This window comes from Cyprinus carpio, unplaced genomic scaffold (assembly GCF_018340385.1).
Source record: "Cyprinus carpio isolate SPL01 unplaced genomic scaffold, ASM1834038v1 S000006532, whole genome shotgun sequence".
In the NCBI taxonomy this organism is placed as follows: domain Eukaryota; kingdom Metazoa; phylum Chordata; class Actinopteri; order Cypriniformes; family Cyprinidae; genus Cyprinus; species Cyprinus carpio.
In genome coordinates this window covers 122,159-141,376 of record NW_024879197.1, presented here as the reverse complement: position 1 = coordinate 141,376, position 19,218 = coordinate 122,159, and the positions used below count along the sequence as shown (strand labels likewise).

The following is a 19,218-nucleotide window of genomic DNA, read 5'->3' as shown; positions in this document are numbered from 1 at the left end:
AATGAACAATGCTTGTAAGCAATTAAAAAAGAGAAGGCTGTATGAACTGTAAAAAAAAAAAAAAAAAATTGTAAAAGCAATTTGTTGTAAGAGCCAGTAATTTTCATAATACTCGACTGCAAATTTCAAGCATAACCTCAATTAGTGCACAAGCTAAGATGTTTATAATTTCATATGCTGCCATTTCTGATTTATTTCCGATCCAAAAACCAATTTTTTTTTTACAGTTATCTATCATATAGTGATTTTCTGATTTTCTTGTCAGTTATTAACCCAATATCATGTAAATACAACTGTGACATAGATTAAAATAAGTGTTTATCACATACTTGAAAACAACAAAAAAAAGTGGTTTGTAAATCGTGACTTTATATTTCCATATATTTGACATCAAAACATGTTGAAGCATAATCTGTGGGGAAAATCATTCATATATTTTCATAAGTAAGGATTTTGCATTGAAATTATCAGTGAAAAAAATATCAAAAACATCAAAATATATCTGTGAATATGTTGTATATGATAATTAACAGACATTTGTAGCATCATCAGCTAAAATTGACTATTACAACATTTAAAAAGCCTTCTGCAAAAAGTTTATTGTAATGATTAGATGAATCAAGATTAGAAAATGACCATGTGTTTATATTATGATTTCTGTAATAATCACTCATGTTCATTAAAGGTACCTTCAAAGGGTGAAGTCGTAGCCTAATGGTTAGAGATTTGGACTCGTAATCAAAAGGTTGTGAGTTCGAGTCTCGGGCCGGCAGGAATTGTTGGTGGGGGGGAGTGAATGTACAGCGCTCTCAATACCACGACTGAGGTGCCCTTGAGCAAGGCACTGAACCTCCAAAGGTGCCGCAGCATAAATGGCTGCCCACTGCTCCGGGTGTGTGTTCACTGCTGTGTGTGTGCACTTTGGATGGGTTAAATGCAGAGCACGAATTCTGAGTATGGGTCACCAAACTTGGCTGTATGTCACGTCACTTAAAAACACTTCTTGCTCTGTTGATCACTGTATTTAATATTATATTTAAAGGATTCAGTACAGTATAGAAAATATTCCTGAAAGTTGCATACAAACATCCGTAATAGCATTGACATGAAGATAAATCTTGCAGTATTCTGTTATTTGTGGAGTGTTTTACTCTAATAAGTATTCATCTCTATTTCTTCTGGCTGCTGTGAATCCTTCCTCCCTGTAAAATAATTAAGCACAAAAGCATTGACTGAGTTCTAATGATTGCAGATCATTCCAGATCAAAGTTAATCATCTAAAAAACTCACCAGCTCTTCTTTCACAGATGATCTGAAGAAGAATCACAGTAGGAGCAGCAAACACTGCAAACTCTACAATAATCACAATCACTGCAGGACAGATGAGAGAAAGGAAAAGAAACTGTAAATGACTGAAGTCAAGGCTATTAAACTATTGTTTTTGTTTGTTTAGTTTATTAATATAGTACAATACCACAACAGTCGTTGACAATTGTGCTGTACAAAAATTGTAAAATCAAAATAATAAAACTACACAAAATTACAAAGTACATACTGTCACGACTACCTGGCTCACAGTAGCAATGACATAGGGAAGACCACACCGCTTAAGTTAAATCCAAAATAATTTATTAAACTTATACAGTGAAATCATAATTTGAATCAATAAATATACTACGTCAGTAATTGAGAAACAAAAGAACACTAATCAATAGTGTAGTCCAGATCAGTAAAGTGTAAACTATGTGTAATGCAAAAAGGAGTAGGATGGTGCTGCCACCAACCTGGAGGCCAGAGCAAAGCAGAGACGCGCAGCCCAGAGCAACCCCTGAACAACTGGCAGGAGATGTTTTTATACAGTCCCGCCAATCAGCTACTGTCAGATGGAGTGAAAACAGACAGCTCCCCCTTCAGATTGGGGGGAGAGAGACGGCCCAAACATAATCTGTCCATGGTGGAGTGAGCACACTCAGCACAACAAAGCCAGGCGTGACATCACTCCCCCCACAAAACAGAGACCCCAATGGGACTCTTTAAAACTACATCCTACTCATTACACCCAAATTAATATTTCCCATAATCAATACTAAGAACAAAAACAAAAATCTAATAACAAACTACACCCAAAAAAAAACAATAAATTACTAAATCCATTATCCATTAACCAGTTACCCCGAAAGACTAATGTTAGACTCAACCAAACTCTCATCACCCTTAATACCCCCAATACGATTAAATTTTAGAGAAAAATAGGAAACTGGTCTATCTATTCCATTCTCATCCTTTTGAAGAAGAATGGCACCTGCCCCTACCTGGCTGGCATCTACACCCCTCCAGTCTATATAATCCAGTATTTCATGAGCCGCTGGAAACTGGAGGGGGCGTTTGTGCACCCAAAAGCCATTCTCGTATAAGAGTAAAGTCCCGACGGCGTAATAAAGGCAGAGATCTCTTGTGCCCTAGGAGTAAGAGGAACCTGGTAATAACCTTTTAACAAGTCAAATTTGCTCACATAACGAGCCACACCGACTTGATCCACACAATCTTCTATCCTAGGCAGCGGATATGAGTCTGGTTTTGTTACACAATTTACTTTTCTGTAATCCGTGCAAAATCTGTACATATGATCAGGTTTTTTAACTAACAAACAGGGCGAAGCCCAGCTAGAGTACGAATGTACGGCAAGACCATTTTCCAGCAGATACTGGACACTATCATCCAGACTTTTACGCTTATCAGGACCAGTACGGTAAAACCTCTGACGGATTGGCTTTGCATCACCGACTTCTATATCATGTTCAATTAAAGTTGTGCAGGTTGGAGTATCTGAAAACAGACACGTAAATTCAAAAATGAAAGCTTTCAATTCTGCTTGTTGTTGTAAATCCAAATGATCTAAAACTCCCTCCAATTTGGCCAACGTCTCTGAATTATTTAGACGAGCATGCAACATGGAATCGTCAGGGCCCTGCACCTCATCGTCTAACTCTAGAGAAGCTACAGACGTGCTTGCCACGATCAAAACAGACGACTCACCCTTACAACTAAGCGACTGTGACGATGCATAATATGGCTTAAGTAAATTGATTTGACATAACTGTGTCGCCCGCCTACGATCAGGCGTAACAACCACATAATTGGTCTCTGACACTTGACGAACCACACTATAAGGCCCTGAATACTTTGCACCAAAAGGAGAATCAGGTATGGGCAACAATGCCACCACCTGATCCCCTGGGCTAAAGACACAAGCTTCTGCTTTACGGTCATGTTTCGCTTCATTTTTCTTTGGGCCTCTGTCAAATTTTCAGTTCCCATTTTACATGCTAAAAGTAACCTGCGGCAGAAACCATACACATAACTGGACAAACTCTTGGGTGGTTCAGATGAATCCAGATCACTTGACAACACAGACAATGGGGTGTGAACCTTCATTGGGACTAAAACCTGTGCTTTCTTGCACCACTGTTCTAGCCGCCAACAATACCCATGGTAAAGCATCCTCCCACTCCCGTTTCATCTCTATGCAGTATGCACGCAATAGAGATTTAAGAGTGGCGTGGAACCACTCCAAAACCCCTTGACTTTGCGCATGATAGGCGCTACTCAAGTTGTGCTGGATACGTAGCTGTTTTAGGACTGCTGCAAATGTTTTTGATGTAAAATTTGAACCCCGATCACTTTGAATGATTCTGGGAAAACCAAATATTGAAATAAACTGCGACAATGCTTTCACTACTGCCCTTGTAGTAATGGTCCTTAAAGCATACGCAGCAGGATAGCGAGTCGCCTGGCACATGATGGTAAACAAATAAACACAGCCTGATTTTGACTGGGGTAAGGGGCCTACACAATCAATAACCAAATGCTCGAAAGGCTTACTAACAGAAGGAATGGGCTGTAAAGGCGCGGGCTTAACGATAGCATTTTGCTTACCTGCCACCTGACAGACATGACAAGTTTGAACAAACCGTGCAACGTCCCTCTTTATCCGTGGCCAGTAGCAATGTTTTAACAATTGATTGTATGTTTTCCTTACCCCAAAATGACCCGCTATTTCCCCATGAGCTGTTTTTAATGCCACTTCACGAAACTTTTCCGGCATCACCACCTGCACAATTTGATCTCTCACATCAGTTCCCACCGTGGGTGACCACCTTCTTAGCAACAAACCATCCTTCACAAAATAACAGCGATCTACATTGTCATCTGCAGTCAAGTCAAAATATTTCTGTAAGCTCTGATCAACCTTTTGAGCCTCAGCAATGTCAAATCGAGACAAGGGTACTGGTAACTGCGAAATAAAACCCTGAGCAGACATGTGCTTAGATACATCGGACGAGTTGGCATCCTGCTTATTCGCCATAGCGCGCGTCACAGCACATGCCGTAAAAACCTCTGGAAAATCTTTTTGACACCTGTCTGGCTCATCCAATAAAGAAGCTCCAGTCTTAACCACAGGAGGTGGTGAAACCTGATCAGGAAAAACACGGTCATGAGCAAAGTTATTACCCACAATCAAATCAATTCCCTCTATAGGTAAAGAAGGACGCACCGCAATGGTTACTTCTCCACCACAAAGCCAGAAAACACCTGTATTTTGTGCAGCGGCACGGGAAATGACTGAAGACCAATTCCCCGTATTAACACACAACTCTGTATTTTGTGCAGCGGCGAGGGAGGCAAGACAGATTGACAAATAAAACTTTCTGATGCACCCGTATCACGCAGAATTTTCACTGGAACGCGATGTGCATCTCCAACCAATGCCACAAAACCCTCCGTGACAAACGGTGCATAATCCGTTGTACTAGATACAGGACATTCAAGCTCACCACATTGTACATTCCTCAAACCTTTATCAATTGACACTGTACATTGTGCATGATCCAATGTCTTTACTGGAATTTTCTTAGCTTTACTCCCTGAGCGCACAGCAGGAACAGATGAGGCACAGAGGCCAACTTTTCCTCAATCACCCTTCCCCCTATTACGCTCCAATAACACTGGGCAATTTTTTTCCAATGATTTTTTCCCAAAACAGTAGTTACAATCTGTTTTAAGATCAAAATCCGATGGTTTACCACGTGCAGTTGAATTGGAAAACACAGATGTGTCCGTATTAACACGAATATAATGACGTTCTTTATAATTACTGTTAGAACGCGGACTAAAATCATGAGCTGGAGTCTTGTGTATGAGAGAAAAAATTATCAGCAAGAACAGCGACATCTGCTGCTGTTTTCATGTGATGTTCGCTAATATAAGTGGCGATCAGGCAAAGTGTTCTTAAGTTGTTCAAATATCATAAGATCACACAACTCATCAAAAGAATCAACCTCTTCAGCTGTAAGTCACCGATGAAAGGAGGTGGTTAATTCCCTAGCCCACTCAGCGTAAGTTTGCTTGTCTGATTTTTTCCATGATCGAAAACGCTGTCTATAAGCCTCGGGGATTATATAAGCCACAGCTGCTTTGACGCATCGATTGACCTTCTTTTCAGAAGACGGTAAAGCCACAAATGCCTTCTGTGCACGGCCAATTAACGTAGTTTGTAATAATACAATTTTATCCTCATCACTCCAATTTTGCTCAGTAGCAATATTCTCAAATAACGAGAAAAACACATCTGGATCATGCTCATTAAACTTAGTCAGGAACTTGATCATACGGGCCAGGCCAGACTGCTGCGATTTGCCAAGTTTGCCTTCAGCTACTAATTGCAGCCTAGTACGCTCAATCTCACGTTCCTGCTCTAAATTTTTCATTCTTTCCCATTCCAACTCACGATCTTTTTGTACAGCTTCTAACCTTTTACAATCCAATTCATTATCAAGTCTTCTTAGAGCTAATTCGTCATCTAATTTTTTCCTTGCTAATTCCTGTTCCAATTCCAACGTCTTTTGTTCCACTTGCAAATCATGTTGCAGTTTTAACAATTCAACCTGCTGTTCAAATGTTAATACACTGGATTTTAGTTGTGGCCCTACCATCACACTCTGAGTGTGCTCACTATCTAAAGTAAGTTCACTATCTGAACCCGACGCTCCCTGACTACATCGCTTCGGCAATTTCTCGTCCGGTAACACGTTCTTATCAACCAAACACACACGAATGAAGTCAAGCAGCTCATGCTTTTTAGCTCCCCTCGGCAATGTTGCATCAATTTTATAGTGCTTGACCACACTATGCAATTGTTTAATATTTAACGCTGCAAGCAAGGCCACTGAAGGAGCAGCCAAAAACGCCGCAAGTGTACCCATTAATACAACCTAAATTTGAAATCATCACTCAATCAAACCAGGCTATGTTTACAAATAAACACCCAGCAGCAATACATCTAGCCGAACAAACGAAAACTAGGCCTATATCTCAACGTCTTTCGGGTTATTAAACAATTCCAACCACAAAAATTTAATCGGGGGAAGCGGAATGCAGCTCACATTACAGGACAACAACGGAGTTTCCCCTTAAACATTTACCCCCCTACTATTCTGATCTATCTTCACACTAAGTCCAAGAACAAGGCTAATTTACTCACAAAAATGTGAACCAATGACATAGCACTACCCACGCAACTATGCCTACACAATATTGTGAATTATAGTAGTCTACTTACATTTCGGGATCCAAATGGCCAGACGAGCCCCCATATGTCACGACTACCTGGCTCACAGTAGAAATGACATAGGGAAGACCACACACCGCTTGTTAAGTTAAATCCAAAATAATTTATTAAACATTAAATTATACAATGAAATCATAATTTGAATCAATAAATGTACTACGTCAGTAATTGAAAAACAAAAGAACACTAATCAAAAGTGTAGTGCAGATCAGTAAAGTGTAAACTATGTGTAATGCAGAAAGGAGTAGGATGGTGCTGCCACCAGCCTGGAGGCCAGAGCAACCCCCGAACAACTGGTAGGAGATGTTTTTATAATCAGCTACTGTCAGATGGACTGAAAACAGACAGCTCCCCCTTCAGATTGGGGGGAGAGAGACGCCCCAAACATATTCTGTCCATGGTGGAGTGAGCACACCCAGCACAACAAAGCCAGGTGTGACAATACAGAGGGAAAACAAGCTCAGGACAACTCAAATATTATAAGCCTTGTCTAAAAGGTGGGTTTTAAGTTTTACTTTAAACCATTGTGGAGTGGGAGTCTGTTCCATGATTTGGGGCCAGCTACGGAAAAATTAACTGTGACCTGGGAACCATTAACAGTTTCTGATTTGATGACCTTAAACATCTAGCAGTCACAAATTTAGCCCATTTAAAACCTTAAAAATAAAGAGTAAAATCTTAAACTCTCTTCTAAAACATATCTGCAGTCACTGCAGAGAGAATAAGACGGGGGCGATGTGCTCAAATTTATGTGTGACATCAAGAAGTCTACCAGCTGCATTTCGGACTATGAATGATTATGGCATGACAAAGCATTTACAGATTTACTGACAGTTTCAGTTGGTGTTAAATTATCGGCATGAATGAACTGCATTCAAAGACATTTCATTTCAGTTTTTTATTTTATTTATTTATTTTTTGCTTCAGAGATTCAAAGCTCATGATCAGCAGCTCTAAAATCTCTATAGAGAAAACTTAGTTTACATCTAGATACTGATTCTAGAAGAAACCACTGGAGGATGGATTTGAGCTGGACATATAGATACATGTATATTGTTATACTGCTGGACATGTAGATTAGTAAATGTGACTGTAAAGCATAAATACCTAAATAAATACCCTTCTGTGGAGTAACTGCAGGTCTGTGAGCAGCTGTAGTCGTCTCAGAGTTTGAGGTAATGATCTGTTTATCTGTAGAAGTTGGAGAATTTTAGTTCAGATGCATATTGTTGAAAAAATTAAATAAACATTCATCTCAAAGAGTCTGGTTAGCAAAAAGAGCCCTGTATCCCCTCAGATGCTACAGACAGCAGACTATACCATGATGCATTTCTATCAGAGCCCTGCACTGAAGTGAGAGACTGCTGGTGTGTGAGAGTGATCATGAACCTTTTGTAGGAGCTGCTGCTGTAGTTCGGCTTGATGTCGTCTCAGAGTTTGAGCTGCTGACTGGAATCAGTGTTGAACCTGGAGCTGCAGAAGATGAACATTCAGATGGATCTTAAGACTGTAGAACATTTCCATACTTGGTCATTATATGACATGCAATATTAGAGATTTTTCAAAGTTTGTATTCCATCATCAGGTGAAGAAAAGAATAAAGAGTGGTGTTTCTATCAAGGCTAATTCTATCTATAAATACATTTTAGTTGTCCAAAAGCAGTGCTGAAGTTCAACTAAAGTTGTATTTAATATAATTGTTTGTGCTGAAGTGGAACTATGCCAAGTATACACTTTAAATATCCACACTTGTATTTAAGTTTTGAAATGCAGAATTCACTCAGCATACACTTCAAATATTTTTTGGTGACATTACAATTACAATTTAGTTACAATGTAAGAGAGTTGAACATACATTAATATTATACTAACAAACTTTGTGTTAAAAGAGCACCATTTTGAAAATCACATTAGAATTGAGAACCTAGCCAGTGTACTTTCTTAAAGATATTATATATATATATATATATATATATATATATATATATATATATATATATCATCCATAAAACATTTTGTAAAAAGTACTATTTTACAAATTTGTACATTTTTAAAGTTAGTGCTTGATGAAACGTGAAATAACTACATTTACATTGTATTTTCAGTTAGTACATAGACATGTTAGTCTATTTTTAGTATACTTATTAAATAAATATATTTTAAATACATTTAATATTCTCACCTGAACTCTTGTCAGTGTATGTGACTGAGGTCTTGACTTGATCTCTGTGAGTAACTTCACATCTCCACTCTCTGTTGTGATCTTCATTCAGGAGTGTTATATTCAGAGTGATGACACAGTGTCCTGATGAGGATAATGCGTTACATTTGGATTCTGATATCGTCAATTTAACACCAGTCTCATTCACCCAGAACAGCTGAATTCCCTCACAACCGACCGAATCACCACAAGAGACTCCATCATATGAATACAGCTGACAGAAGAGAGTCACAGAGAGACCTGCACTGATCTCAGTCTGTGAGACTGAAACACACAATAACACACACATCACACACTCTTCAATCATCAGGAGAGATTAAATGAAGAATTTGCTTTTTAAATACTTTTTAAACTGACCAAATAATCATAACATTACCATGAAGAACATGCAGATAAACACCAGCATCAGTTCCTTGTTTTTGGTTTCCACCCTCACCAGTCCATTGTTGGCAGATGTAAGATCCATAATCTTCTGTTGAGATGTTGTTGATGTTCAGAGAGCAGTCAGACCCCAGACTCAGTCTCTCATGTCTCTCTATGTTTTTTGGTAATTTCTCACTCCAGCGATCAGTTCAACTGCTGCTGAATGACTGTTATAGTTCCATGTAGTTGATGTGCAGTCATGAAGAGCATTATTACAGGGCAGACAGACATTTTCACCAGAACTGATGAACACATGAGTCTCATTCTCTCCACTGGTACCTGAAACAAGAATATCTGAGTGATCATTATGTTATATATTAATAAATGAAGCTTCATAAACGAACCCCTGTGACAGCAGGTAATTCTCAGGGTCAGATATCAGTGCATTCAGGAATAAAACAGTATTTGGAAATGTGAGATCAGAACAACGTCAGGAAGAATCAACCATGTTCAAACCAACTCAATCCCAGACTCCAAGCCAGACCAGCTCTAGTAAAACACTTGAATATATATTAATATAATAATGTGTTTACCTGTGAGAAGTGAAGAGAGAATAGCCAGTCCCAGCAGAAACAAATGACACGTATCAGCCATTTCTCTTTCTCTCAGTCTTTCCAGATCCTCAGCAGCTTCTGCAGTTGAGATGTAGAGACTGACACAAAATTCAACCAGCTAAACGAAAGAAGCGGAAAGACTAAAAGAGTTCATTCCCATCAGTCTATCTAGGTTCAGAAATGATCACAGTAACACGTTTCCAGACCTCAACAGTGAGATCACAGCTCTGAAAATACTACAGGAAACATGTAATGGCACACTAGATACAAGGCTTACTACCCAGAGCAAAACATTCTGCAAAGAGAGTGAATACAACATACTGACTGACAAAAGTGTTTGGGAAAAATACAATCTTTTATAAATTGTCTTAAACAGAGTTTAGAAGGAAACAGTACAGACTTGTTTTCTCTGCACTGAAATGATCGTAAAAAAAAAAAAATAAAAAATCTGATGTTCACACATGACATGTAATAATGCGATAATACCACAACCAGTGCAATAATAGTAAACATTATTCAAACTGTCAGTTGAAACTGACTGGATGGATTTCCTCTCCCCTCCTCCTATATTAATCAAGAGGTGATCATAGTCTTGAATCTAGTGCATCTCTTCTGAGTTATTAATGTTAAAGGCGATGTGTGCGTTTGGTGTCTGAGAGGTGAGTGATGGGTCTGACACATGTCAGGAACACATTAACAGGGTTTAGTCATTTAGCTTTCAGCGGAGGATACTGGGATAGACTCCTGCCCTATGACCCTTCAGAGGGTCCTGTAAGGATAAGAGAGTGAGAGAGACCCATTTAGCCCAGCATACAAATAAAAGTTATGAAGTTATGAAATTTGGCACACATATAGAAGACAGGCTGAACATTAAACACAACAACTTTGGAGTCTCTAATACTAACAATTTAAAGTTGCACTCATATTTATGCTACTAACTTTTGAACTGTAAGAGCTAGAAACAAAAATGTTTTAACAATATAGATTTTTCTGAAAGACCTATTTTTTCATCCACTGCTCTAATTTTCATTAAAATCAAATCAGATCTTGAAATGGAATTCAAGTTAAATAGTCAAAAAATAAATTGTTCATAAAAATGTTCTGACGCAAACTTTCAAATTTATGAATATGTTTGTAGGCTATTTTCAAAACGTTAGTTGGTACATAAGAAATGTACACCTGATCCATGCCATGTATAAATGGTGCATAAAAACTTCTGTGTTCATTTTGGTGAACTGATGCCACTCCTGTCAAGGTTGGGGATGAAGGGATGGAACGAGGACTCAATGATGCAGAAGAATGGGCTTTTATTGGCAAAAATACAACAAAACAAACAAACCAAAACTACCCCGTAGGGGGAAAAACAGAATGACACGACACAACCAATGTACAACAACAAACTGACACAAGACCAGAAACACAAGGAGAATAAATAGGGAGCAAATGAGGAGGGTAACAAGGGAAACACAGGTGGGGGAAATTAACCAATAATCAGTTAACAAGAGGGGTTAGACAATTGACATGAGAGCACATGGCACACAGGAAACAAAGACAAAAGCCATGTGCTCACACAAAACAAAAACACAAGCACATGGCCAGTAAAACAATCACAAGCCATGTGCTTGAGCAAAACAAGACATGAACACGCAGCTAATGAGAATACTCATAAGCCGCGTGTTCACACAAGACATAACAACATTAAAGCACGCAGCCAATGAAAAACACAAGCTGCGTGCTTCACAGCACAAGACAGAACATGACATGAAGCACGCAGCTGTAAACACGAGCTCACGGGGACAGAAGAGCACACGGCCCGAGCAAACTCGAGACAGAACGCTCCCACAGCAAAACAGAACATGGAGCGTGAGTGTCCGAACCCTGACACCAAACCGAAACTGAATCTGACCAAAACATGAGTGCCAGGATCTGAACACCATGCTCCAGCAAACAACAAAGCACACACAGACAACATGAAAACAAGACAAGACAGGAGTGTCAGGGCTCATAATATTTTATCATATTATAATATTTTACAAGTTTGTTTGCGCTGTCTTTTTTTTTAAGCTGAGAGTTGATCACTGTTTAACTTTGGGTAAAAAATAAAGCTCATTACTGTCACTTTTTACCCAGCTGTTACACCGACACATCCTACTTGAACAACGACTGCACAACAATGGAGAAGTTAATATTATTAGTTACTGCATTTTTATACTCAATAATGTTCTTACAAATGAGATACTAGCTGTCAGGATCCCAGTCTATGTTTCCCTGTCTTTGGTTTTGTGGACTCTTATTTTGAAATGTTCGTGTTCCCCATTGTTTCTGTGTTCCCTTGTTCCATCTTGTTAGTTTCTATAGTAAGTGATTAGCTCCTCCCTCCTTGTTACCTCATTATCCTGTCAGTATATAACTCAGTCTCACACCACCATCACTGCTGAGTATTGTTTAGCTCATGTTTGTCTCGTTTCCTGCCTCGTCTTGCCTTTCATGTTTTGTTCTTGGATTGTTTACCTGGTTTTTTGATTCTTACTTTTGTATTTTTGGATTACCCTGTCTGGATATTGTTCGCTCATCGAAGACCCACGCTTGCCCTTGGATTATTCTTGCGTCTTGCTCTCTATATACCTGTTTGCCATTGTTTGACCTATGCCTGTTATGACCACGTCTTTGTTCAATAAAAGCTTGCACATGGATCCGCACGTCTCACGTCTCGTCAGCTCCGTGATTCTAGCTATACTGTATGTTAATGCATATTTCAAATCATAGCAGCCAAAGTGTCTGGAAAGCTGGAAAAATGCTGTGCCACCAAAGCGTTCTCAAGCGCCACCAGCTGACCATTTTTAGAGTGCCTGCCATTTTTCAGCTGGCTAAAAACGCTTTGTTGGAAACGTTTATTGTTAGGCATATAGCTCATATAGTCTCTTTTTGCATTTATGAAAAATATACTGGGGCCAAACCTGAGAAAGGAGTCCCAGAATATTCCACATTCCTGGACACATAACTTATGTAGTTGTGATTCCATAGGTAGGGATGCTAATTGTGAATGAGCATGCACACAAGCCCCATTTACGAATTATTGGAATTCATTAACATACACGTTTAACTATCAAATCTGATGTTTATGAAGCATTTGTGAATCCGGAGGAGAGTTTTCGGGAAGGTCTGTTTTACGCACAAATTACTCTGATTTTACTCGTATATTTACACAAGTTTCATGAATGAGGCCCATTGTGCACATTATTAAAATTTTACTATTTTTACTTTAATCAAATAAATGCAGACTTGGTGAATTTTGGCATTTTAATATTAGTAATATTTAAATGTGTCAAACACAGAATCACTTGGACTAACAAACATATATACTGATAACCAACATAATCAACTATACGTATGCATTCATGTCTGTGAGCATGTGTGTGTGTGTGTGTGTGCGTCATTGTATCTAGTTGTGGGGGAGGAAGCATAAAAATAAACCAGCGGAGATAACAAATAATATAAGCAATAATAATGACAATCATAACTACAGCAACAACAACAACAACAACAACATGACATTGGTCTAGACTAGTCTATACTGAGAACAAGAGATAACAATTATGTCATAGTTGGTCTTTAGGATATTGACACCAAATTTTGTGTGTGTCATTGTCACCCTATACCAGGGGTGGCAACATTGGTCCTGGAGTGCCACTGTCCTGCAGAGTTTAGCTTACCCAATCATACACACCTCAACAAGCTAATCAAGGTCTTCTCATGATCAAGTCTACAGACAAGTGAGGTTTTTTTTTCTCTGGGATTAGAGCTAAACTCTGCAGGACATCAGCACTCCAGGACACGACATTGCCGACCCCTGCCCTATACTGATCACATTTCATCACAGCAGCGCCACCTATGGTCAAAGTGATAAGCAAGTAAATATATGCGTTTTTTTGCCCGTTTTTGCCTAAAATCATCTACATATGTAATTTAATTTACTCATTGTTGCAGTTGGTCTATAGCTCATTCGTGTTTACTGTTTAGCTCCTCATTTTGCCTAATCGCTGCTTGTAGCAATATTTCATATGTTTTTATGAAATTAACTTGACATTTTCTGCTAACTAGCACTTCTTTTTTTGATGACAACTCTCGGAAGAGTTTAGCATGCTCGAGATGGCAATGATAATGCATTTGGTCCTTGGCTACGCTTCTGCTTTTATTGATTGATTGTATGATGATCATGTAAAGACGTGATTGCGCACGAATAGACACAAACAATCAAGCGGGAAAACAAAGGAGCATGAACACAACACAAGCCAATACACAAGCTGTAAAACCTGCTGCATCAACTGACATCTGAGGGTGTTTAATGACAATAATGGACCTTTGAACCTGTTGTCAAAAGTTTTCACTTTCAGGCCCCCAAAACACTGTTGTCATGCAAATGAATGAGATTCACAACCCATCAGTCCAAACTGTTGGGTTCAGAGATCAGCGGTTGTGTGTGAGTTAAAGGTGCCAGTTCCTGTCTTTCTTAAAGTGTGTGTGTTTTGTGTGTGTGTTGTGTGTGTGTTTGTGTGTGTGTGTGTGTTGTTCTTTTTTTTTTTTTTAAATAACCTCTCCGGTCAAGCAAACTTTTCACAGCCAGCAATACATTTCCAAACCTCAACAGTGAGATCACTACTATAGAAAATAGTACAGAAAAACATTGTACTGCCAACACTAAGCGCATAGCTTACACCTTGATCAATCAAAACTAGACAAAGTTCATGAAAACAGTTAAAAAAAATAAAACACACACTAGAACTCAAAGCTAGAACATAAAGAGGACAAAAGACAACTTTTAGTTCATTAAGGAGAAAAAAAAAAAACACAAAAAAAAAAAAATGTGTAGTTTAACCACGCTGATTTTAGACATGGAGGGAAAGTCATAGTGTATGGAGACGCCGATGAGACAATGAGGCGATTCCGGATCCATGTGTCAATCTTTATTTAAGGATGTGGTCAAAACTATGGATCGGCTGACGCGAAACAGACGTTCCGAAAGCTTTGTGAGATCCCGAAGCACAGCATGTTTTGAAACACTGATTCCGAGCCGAGTGATTCAAAACACCCATGTCACGTGACTACGGCTAAATGAAAGCCTCGAAGTGTTTTCACAAGTGTTTTTCGACAGGTGGCATCATGGGTTCCGCTTGAATCAGCGTTTGATTGACACAGTCGGGGTACAGACCACACAATCCGCACATCTGTATAATAGTGAACTTTAGTTGAAGTCAACGCATCTTTGACCTCGTGGGTTTTTTGTGAGAGGATTTTTTTTGAAAGGCTGGAGCAAATATGCTGTTAAAAAAAAAAAAAAAAAAAAAAAAGTATGCTACGTCCTTCCAAAGCAGAGAAAATTTATATTCTTTGAAATAAAAAAAATCTCTAACAAAAAGTGAGCACAAGTGTGCGAGATTTCTTTTATTAATATTAATTTTTCATGACCAAAATAACATTATGCACAGTGAGAAGCCTACAGGTTACAAGCTTCACATATTTTAGAAAATACAATAATAAACAAAAAAAAAAAATAAAAAAAAAAAAAACATTTTTTAATGGCTCGTTGTCCAGGTTGTGTTTCAGATCAACACCTGCAAGGGACCACTAGGTGTCACCGTTGAGATGGGGGGTTGTCGATTTGATGTCGAAGCCTCGACACATTAGGCACAATTTGCCTTCAACTGTTCATTGCTTCATGACAGCCTCAATCTAGCCCACCACTAGTCAAAACAGATCTCTAATAAATCGTGAATCGGTTAGTCTCACACTCCAGTCCAGCTGGTGGTGTTAAAAACATATGTTTGCTTGCCAACCACAAATTAAACCTCAGAGGAAGAAGATTAATGTTTTGTCATGATACTGGGTTTAATACAAACTGTTAGAAGATAACTTGAAATGTACTTTTTACTAAATAGAAAGATACCAAAATTGAATTAGTTTCAGTAAATACCTGTAACATTCTCATCCTCATAGTCGTGATAATTTTTCTAGTAAGCAGGAATATCTGGAGGAGCATCATCTACCTGTAACATTCTCATCTGTGAAGATGGTGTTTGTTAAAGGGTTAGTTCACCCAAAAATGAAAATTAGCCAATGAATTACTCACCTTCAAGGCATACTAGGTTTACAGACTTTCTTCTTTCAGATGAATCCAAATCTTTTAAGTTATATTTTCAAAAAAAAAATAAAAAAAAAAATTGTCTTTTGATCTTCCAAACTCACGACCCTCATACTTCATCCTCCTGGAGCTGCTTCTGTGTACAACTGTTGGCGAAAGCTTACATTAAAGTGATTATTACATTTTAAATATTGCATTTTTTGTAAGAAAATGTCTTCGATTCAGTACAGGAGGCCTTTGTTCTCCCCCTGGAGCCATGTGAGGCACTTTTTATTATGGATGGATGCACTTTATTTCACTTCTTTTGGAAGAAGACCACCAGAGCAGGAGAAGAAGATCACCAGGCGGAGCAGACTGAGCAGGAAGACCACCACAATGGAAGCAGATGGGAGAACAGTCCCACCAGGGCAGAGCAGGCAGAGCCGAAAGCCCACCAGGCTTAGAGCAGAAGGCCAGCAGCGTGCAGCCGAAAACCACCACGACAGAGCAAGACGGAGCTTTTGGCCCACCAAGCATATGGCAGATCACCACGGTTGAACTCGGAGGTGATCAGGAAACCATGGCATGAACTGGGGCCTAGGGTAAACTGAGATACGGAGAGGGACAGGACAGAGCATATACAGTTTCAAGGACCGAGGTAGAGAACAGCAGAAAGTTCGTCAATAGTCCCCTGGTGACCCACTGAATGGCCAGACAGTTCACCAAACAGGCTTACTGAATGGGGACCAGCAAGGCAGATGGTTCAGGGCACATTTAGGAAAAATGGACATGCAGACAGTTCATAAAAGTTATCTATGGCAATGATAACAGGGTTAACGGGACAGACACAGAATGCTAGTTATAGTCTCTGGGATCATGCCAGGCAGGTTTTAAGGGTTTCAGTAGGCGTTTTTTGGGGGGGCTGTAACAGGACAGGGCAGTAAACTCGTGTTAGTTTCCTTGAAAGTGACTGGACAGACAGACAGGTTTTTCAATATTGGGTGTATTAACCCTCTGAGTCCCGACTTAACGCGTATTTATAGGGGTATTTTCTCCTGATAACCCGAAAAGAACTTAAATTACACTTTCCGTTTTGATCGTACAGATAAGAGCAATACATCAATCGAATCTGTAAAGGCCTCTCTTACTTTTTTGTATACAGACATAACAACAAACTTTTTTGTGCACTTATAAAATAAAGATAACTAAACAAGGAGTGCTGTCTGCAGCCGATCTTCAGATACTAATGCGTCATAAAATTGAACTGTAACTCAGTGAATACTCAACACAGAGACATGAGAGAGATATCTAGGAAAGCCTGAACATGTCTACTTTTTTAAAACTAAACAAGTGCTGCCGAAAACAAATATTCTGTGATAAAGTAATCAATAATGAAAACAACGCAATGTCCGTTTTTCAAGGTCTCCCTTCATTATCTTCTAAGTGACCACGCCCGTGGGCGCCGAGCGCGCTTTTGAGATTCAAATTGTTTCACTGAAGCGCGCGGCTTTTGAATACGCCACACAACAGAAGACAAGCAGGCGAGACTGTTCTTCAAGTTTTTAATTATTTTACTGTTTGCTTCGCGATGAGAGGAATAAGGACACAATTAGTACCCCAAAAAGATGTGATGTGGTTGGAGGTATTAAGATTTGGATTTCCTCAGAAAAAAAAGAATGAAGCACTTTATTCAGCAGAGATCATAAACATGAGTAAGTCTGGATGGACTGGATAGGTAGACTTTTCAGTGACCGGAACTGGGCAGACAGAAAGTTCAAAATCAGACATATTACTTGGACATTAGTGGGATAGACATAATTTAGAATTAGACACACTAGGGGAAACATGAACAAGCAGGACAGCTCCTGAATGGTCTCGATGGAAAAGTGACCGGGTTAAATAAGGACAGACCATGGGGTGCATTTATAGTTTCTGGGCTCATGGACCAGGTAGGGTTAAGGGTTCAAAGGCAGATTTTTGGGCTGTGACAGACAATTCACCATCAACCCCTGTGGCTGGTTTCAGCCACGGATTGGATGAAAGTTCATAAGTCGGCCTCTGTAGCATTGATAGAACAGGCAAGGAGTTCACAGACGGCCTCCTTGGGCGGAAACAGAACAGGCAGAAAGTTCCTGAACGGCCCCTGTCACTGTAACAGGATAGTCAGGGAGTTCACAGGGCCATATCCGTGGGGTGGTAGTACAAGACTGAGAGTTCAGGAACTTGCCTCCTCAGCGGGTTCAGAGCAGACAAAAGTTCAGAAGCGGCTTCCGTAGCCGTTTCAGGACGAGAGTTCACAGACAGCCTCCATAGCCATTGACAGGACCGAACGATCATATGATCAACTGTGACTTGACTTGATTCTTGATCAACTGTGACTTGACTTGATTAGTGCTTGTGCTTAGTGCGGTTTGCCATTACATGAGTGAGGTGCGCGTTCTTCCTCTACGACACCCACAGTGAATGAAGAGCAACACACAACAAAGCATAGTCCAAAAACTGACAGAGTGATGAACGCAGACCCTCACCCTCTGAGCTTAGACCTCAGCGGCTGATTAATGCCATCATAAAAAAAAAACTATCAACAAACAGTCCGGTAAATCAGAGTAACAGGCAATGGCTAGATTACACTTGAATATAGTCCTCCAGCAAACGCGGGCCTTGTTTAAGAGCTAATATAATATACGTGCCGGTGTCCATACCTGGCCAATGTTCCTCTGAAAAGGGGCTGGATCCTTGTTTGGCTGAGTATTCTGTATGGAGCCGACGAGATGTGAGGCATGCGGATCCATGTGCAAGCTTATTTAAGAGATGGTCAAAAACAGGTGAGAGTCAGACGACGGCAAAAAAAACAAACAGGCCTATTGAGCGGCAAGACGTAAGAGTAGGTCCAGTGATTGGGCATTGGTCGAACAATATCAAAAACAGAGTAAATCCAAAGGGTAAATCTGAAACAACAGGCTATGGCCAGGCGAGGTGGGTACTTCTTATCCGAACAGAGCAAGACGAGGGGGTAATTCAAAGACAGGATCTTAACTTCAGGGCAGGCAAAAGAACACAAAGAAATGGACAAACCCAGGCTTAGGATCAAGACACGAATGACTCAATAAACACAGATTAAAACTATGGAAAAAAAGGAATATCGGCTCCTTAATGTGCTCATCACTGACTGAGGAATAAACGCAAACCAATACTCGGACAGTGAATGTGGCGTGAGACGATTTATATAACTACTGTGTGTTATTGGTAGCAGCGGTGTGTGATTGGTTTCAGG

At 39.6% G+C, this 19,218-nt stretch overlaps 1 pseudogene; it reads right to left on the bottom strand.

The window, feature by feature from the left end:
* Positions 1 to 1,152: 1,152 nt before the first annotated feature.
* Positions 1,153 to 19,218, bottom strand: part of LOC109075863 — a 25,545-nt pseudogene continuing 7,479 nt past the window's right edge.